Here is a 6,000-nt window from a genome sequence, read left to right on the forward strand (position 1 = left end):
TATTTCCGTTTTGCAGCTTTCCCAGAAGATAACCAGTCCTGTAAAGTTCCATTGGTGTTTTTCCACTTTCCCAATCCTTGTAATGTCCCGAAGCTCCTCAAGGGGGATTGTTGTGACTTTGTTTCCTCTAATCCAAAAGTCAATTTGTTATCCATATTCGCCATTTTGTATCCAAATTTTAACAAGTTGTAGCAAATTGTATCAAATTTAACCAGCCAAGTTCTCATAATAAAATCCACTCCGCTTTTCGACTTTGACAGCTATTTTGACAGCTGTCAAAATCTCCGACTCCTTTCACCAGGCTCTCTCTTCAGTCGCCCCGGTTCCCAGGGGGGGGGGTTGCGTTTCCCTTCTCCAGTTCCTCCTCCAGCACAGTTCTTGTAGTTCCCCATCGTGAAATTTTGGATTTTTATCAGCAATGCAAGCCTTTTTGGGTCTTGGTTTCCCCGTCCTTGTTTTGGAAAGTTTACAATAGGGAGGGGACTGACTTCCTTTTTGGATCCCCCCCGCTCGTATCCAATTCGAAAAAAAAAAAATTTTTTTTCCTCCTTTTGAACCCGGTTTCCAAATTTACTCACGGGTTGTTGTTGAAAAGTCCGAATTTTCAATGGAAGAAGTCAGCGCTCTCCGCCGGATGGCATGCGGCTTCGCTCAGCAGGGGAAGCAGAAAACTCAAGGCACCACGCTTCTCCCCGGCACCCGATCCGTAGCCTTTAAAAAGGCTCCTTCACGAGTCGGGAGGGCGCTAACGGTGCAAGCCGAGTCTCCATGTCCACGGCCTCCGTGGCCGTGGTTTCTAAGGGTCCCCGCATCGCCGGTGCGGTAGAACCCAGCCCCTGCCGAGCAGACTCCCTCCGGAGCTCGGAGGGAGTCCGCCATTCGGCGATGGCGCCAACCCGGAAGTCCTAACTTAGTACAATATGGTACTAAGGAGCTTTCTAAGTTCCTGGTTGTTCTCCTCTAAGCACTCCAGCAAGGGAACAAAATGGAGAAGAAAAATGGAGAGGCGGTGATGGAGAGGAAAAGCATTCTTGGGTTTCCCCGCTGCTTTTCCTCTCCTCCCTGCACCACTCTTTTCCTTCTCCATTTCAACCCCCTTGCTTTTACCACAGCATTTTGCCTTCCCGTTCCCTGACGTCTTCCTGTCCCTTCCTTTTTGCAACTCTATCAAACCACAACCCCACAGAGCCCTGTTCAAGTACCAGGCTGCATACGCAGCTGCCTCCTAATGGGCAGACTCCCGGCTTTGCAAGAGAGCAGCTTCAGTCTCCAGCTAAGCAGGCCTTAGTGCAGAGGTGAGAGAGGTCGGTCTAATATGGAATAGAAAGAGGAGGCATTTGGGATGGGGGGGCAGGACAGGGAGGTGAGATTAGTATTCTTCCACCACGACTGTCTCTCCTCTCCATCCAAAGACACGTTACAGTCAGTCAAAAACACTCAAGGACGGTGCAAAGCAGGACTGGAGATGGGGTGGCCTGAGCCCTGACAGAGAGGCCTGAAGAACTGCATTTTGTCCCTGAATTTGATATTCCCTTTCCATGCTCTAACCCAGCACCTTTAACAAACTACAATTCCCAAGTTTCTCAAGGGGCACACCATTTTCTGGTTCAAAGTGTCTTGGGCTGGCCCTGAATCCACCTTTACAATCATCATGGGTTTAATTTTAACTAATATCTATTCATAGCAATATGCTGTTATAATAATACTACAGTGTTATAATAATACTACAGTGGTACCTTGGGTTAAGGACTTAATTCATTCCAGAGGTCTGTTCTTAACATGAAACTGTTCTTAACCTGAAGCACCACTTTAGCTAATGGGGCCTCCCACTGCCGCTGCGCCACCGGAGCATGATTTCTGTTATCATCCTGAAGAAAAGTTCTTAACCCGAGGTACTATTTCTGGGTTAGTGGAGTCTGTAACCTGAAGTGTATGTAACCTGAAGCATATGTAACCTGAGGTACCACTGTATTCATAAATGAATTCCAAGGCTTACATTTTCTTTTCTTTTTTAAACTCCTCTTCCACCAACCCAAAACTCTGCTTATTTTAAACCAGGAAGTGGATGCTTCCAATCTTCACATCACAGGGATGCTAAAGCACACAGGTTTGAGGCCCACCCCAGGATCACTCATGTAGTGCAACATTATGGTTGAACATTACATCCAAACCTGCTCAGTGTGGCTATAGGTGAGCTTGGATTTGGATTTGATATCCCGCTTTATCACTGCCCAAAGGAGTCTCAAAGCAGCTAACATTCTCCTTTCCCTTCCCCCCCCACAACAAACACTCTGTGAGGTGAGTGGGGCTGAGAGACTGAGCTTGGTGCATCAAAATAAAACAGAGTGTAGGCATCCTGTTGTGAAGAGGGTACGGCAGCCTTTTCTAATCTGATTACTTCTTATATCCTTTAAAAAGAAGAATAAATAATGCAACACAAAGTTGCAAAAACATTTTGCATTCTGAATAGAAAGCATAACTGAGCTGGTTCCTATCCCCAAATTCTTATCTAGTATAAAGCTTATTTTCTCTGCATTTTGCCCTCTGGCATTTTTTCTAGTTCTCCTATAGCATAATACATTTAAAATTATTTCAAGAATTATAGCAGTTGGCTTCATTTAGTAGCCATGGAGCTCCTCCCCCCCCCCCTAGGCTAAGGAGCAGTAACAGGGTGTGAAAAATCATTATTTGCTGAGAACTCTGGTGTAAATTAAAAAGATCACACCTTCCTGTCACACTTCTTGTTTCCTTAAGAAGGCTAGGATGAGATGAGCAAAATCCTCAACGATGAAATGGAATTCAGCACAGAATACGTTTTACTGGACAGATAATTCATATTCCAAGTTAAAAGCTAGACAGAAAGAGAACAATGCTGTAAGTTTGCCATTGTAAAAGGAGCGCTTTAGTCACCAGGTTATATCAAGAGAAGTGGACCAAGCACACTATAAACAACTGCAGAAATAAGTCTATGTATTATTTGAATGATGACTACTACAGCACCACTAGAATGGGGCGGCATCTTGGCCATGGCATGCTACTCAGAAGCATTAATGCACCACCATTCACTCCATATGCAGCTAGGGGATTGGGCCACAGAGGAAAAAACTAAGGCCCAGTACTATGTGTGTCCCACACTGTCAGAAGGAGATGCTAGCCTAGCTATGGTTCACATTTATTGGGGGGGGGGTCTGTCTTCTTTTCAATAGGCTAGATGGTATTGCGTATAACACTGTCCCAATGGAAGTTTTTCCATCCAAGAAAAAAAATAACAGCTGCGAAGTGGGGGTGATTTTCAGTGGGAGCAGCAGCAACAACACCTGTGCCAAATTCTTTGTGCTCTGGGTACAAACTACTTTTACATTGATTTCAATGTACAGTAATGGTTTATATATCTGTATATTTTATTGCTGTACCCAGCCCTGGGACCCCCCCACCCTCAGATCAGTAGGGGTGGGGGCATTGGTAGGACCCCAAGAGCAACACATGGGGGAAGGACAGGAGAGGTTGTTCCATTGGGCAAGAGGAAATGCTTCTGTTGGCAGAACATTTGTTTTACTGTGATGTTGAATTCCTTCCCTAACAAATAAATAAATGAACAATGGGTGGCATTCAACTCAGTTTCACTCAAATTAGATTCATTATTGAATAGGTAAAAGGTAAAGTTAAAGGACCCCTGGATGGTTAAGTCCAGTCAAAGGTGACTGTGGCGTGCGGTGCTTACCTCACTTCAGGCCAAGGGAGCCGGCATTTGTCCACAGACAGCTTTCCGGGTCATGTGGCCTGCATGACTAAACTGCTTCTGCTGCAATGGGACACTGTGACGGAAGCCAGAGGGCACAGAAATACAGTTTACCTTCCCGCCACAGCAGTACCTATTAATCCTCTTGCACTGATATGCTTTCAAACTGCTTGGTTGGCAGAAGCTGGAACAGAGCAACGGGAGCTCACCACCGTCGAGCATATTCAAACCCCCGACCTTCTGATCGGCAAGCCCCAGAGGCTCAGTAGTTTAGACCACAGCAGCTAAGTTAACCCAATTAATTTCATTGGGTCTGCTCTGAGTAAAGCTTAGCTGAATACCACCCAGTGGGTTTTATTATTTTCATGGAGTAACTGTTCAAAATGCTTAGTTTTGGCTTCACAGATCATACCTCCAGTCTTTACTGGGATTTATAAGTTCTTGGCTTCTTTTTTCAATATTACATTCACACTTCCTTTTTCTTTTAGTTATTAAATAAATAATTTCCTTTTTACATATTAAATTTCCTTTTTATTTATTAAATTTAGATGTACACCATACCCTAGTGTATGCACCCGCCCTGTGGAACGCCCTCCTATCAGATGTCAAGGAAATAAACAACTACTGTATCTGACTTTTAGAAGACATCTAAAGGCAGCCCTGTTTAGGGAAGATTTTAATGTATGATGTTTTGTCGCATTATTATTATTATTATCCTGTTAGGAGCCACCTAGAGTGGCTGGGGAAATCCAGCCAGATGGGCAGGGTATAAATAATAAATTATTATTTTTACTGTCTCATTCAGTTTCTGCTGTCTCATTCTGTTGGTAGACCCAGATCCAGTCATAATCTGCATCACTGAATAGAGCAATTGTAACAATTGTTAAAACTGAGGCTTTTATCTCAAGTGGCTTTTATTCAAATTTATTTAAGAAAGGGATAAAGGTTGGAATCTATATATGAAAAATTCTACTTGGAGCCTAGGTTGGGCATTTAGTATATTATTCTGCCAGAGCATTAATCTGCAACCACTAACAAAGTACTGCACATTGGATGTGAATAATAGAACCTGGATGACTTCAAATAAGTGTTTCAGCTCTGGGTGTAAATTTATTTAAAGTTGTGATTTTTCACATTAGCAGCTCCTTTTAAAAGAGTTCAAGGGAAGTTAACACTCTGATTTCCTTCAGTGTGTTTTTGCTATGCAAATAAGATGATGTAGAAAGATAAGACAGCATAAAAGCCAGGCCAAAAAATAAAAACGTGAAGAGATTTCTTTTCTTCTTATGGATCAGCTGAATGATTCAAAGGTGTCTGTGATTTCATGGAGACATTATTAGGAGCCAGAATCATTTTCCTAGCAGGGAGAGCCGTCCAGACCAAAACCTGTCATCCTCCTATCCAGAGTTAATACTTAACATAATTTCATACTCATAATGGGCTTTCTATTCTGTTGTGCCCTGAGTGTTGGTAACACATTTATTTTTCATGAGCTATAAGGGTTTATTTCCTTATACAGTACTCAGCTAAAGAGGCAAAACCTTTCCAGAAATATAATTACACATTTCTTTAAAGCAGCCTCTTCCAAATTCTTTAGACACAGTAAAGCTAGAAAACCCAACATTCTGGAAACATTAGCCGGATTGCAATAACACTTGTAATGTAGCAAGTACTATGGAGACAATGATGTTACTGTATATAAAATATAGATTATTGGAAAAGTTGCAGTAGAAAAGGTTTAATAATACGGCCCATGGAGGGGAGCTGGGAAGTCCAGAGATTTGGAGGAATCTGTAAATGTGAATGGTGGTATTGTTATATACTTGTAAACCAAATAAAAAATATTTCAAGAAGAAGAGGAAGAAATACCCAACGTTCTATGATTCGGTAACAAGTTCAATAGTCTTGCACTCTTTTAAAATTGGGTCTCCAGGTCTCCTTGTGCAAGCCCTAGCACAGGGAAAGCAGGTATCTTTTTACTATGCCAGAGCTTCCCAACTCAACTCAAGAGTAGCTGTGCCATGCAAATCCTAGCTCCCAAATCAGGAGAGGATGGGTGTGATGCCAGCAGCCCCTTATATAAGATTATAAGTTTGCTAAAGAAGCCTTGGATTTCCTGTATGTGGCGAGGCCACTGGGCTTGCTGGAAAGTGAGAGGCCTTCCTTAGGGTCCCCCTCCAGCAGCACAAATCTCCGTGACATCGTAGCTGAAAGTGGTCCCTTAAGATGCTGTAACTTGAGATAAGATCAACACTTATGAG

Source organism: Podarcis filfolensis (genome assembly GCF_964270895.1).
Source record: "Podarcis filfolensis genome assembly, chromosome: 3".
In the NCBI taxonomy this organism is placed as follows: domain Eukaryota; kingdom Metazoa; phylum Chordata; class Lepidosauria; order Squamata; family Lacertidae; genus Podarcis; species Podarcis filfolensis.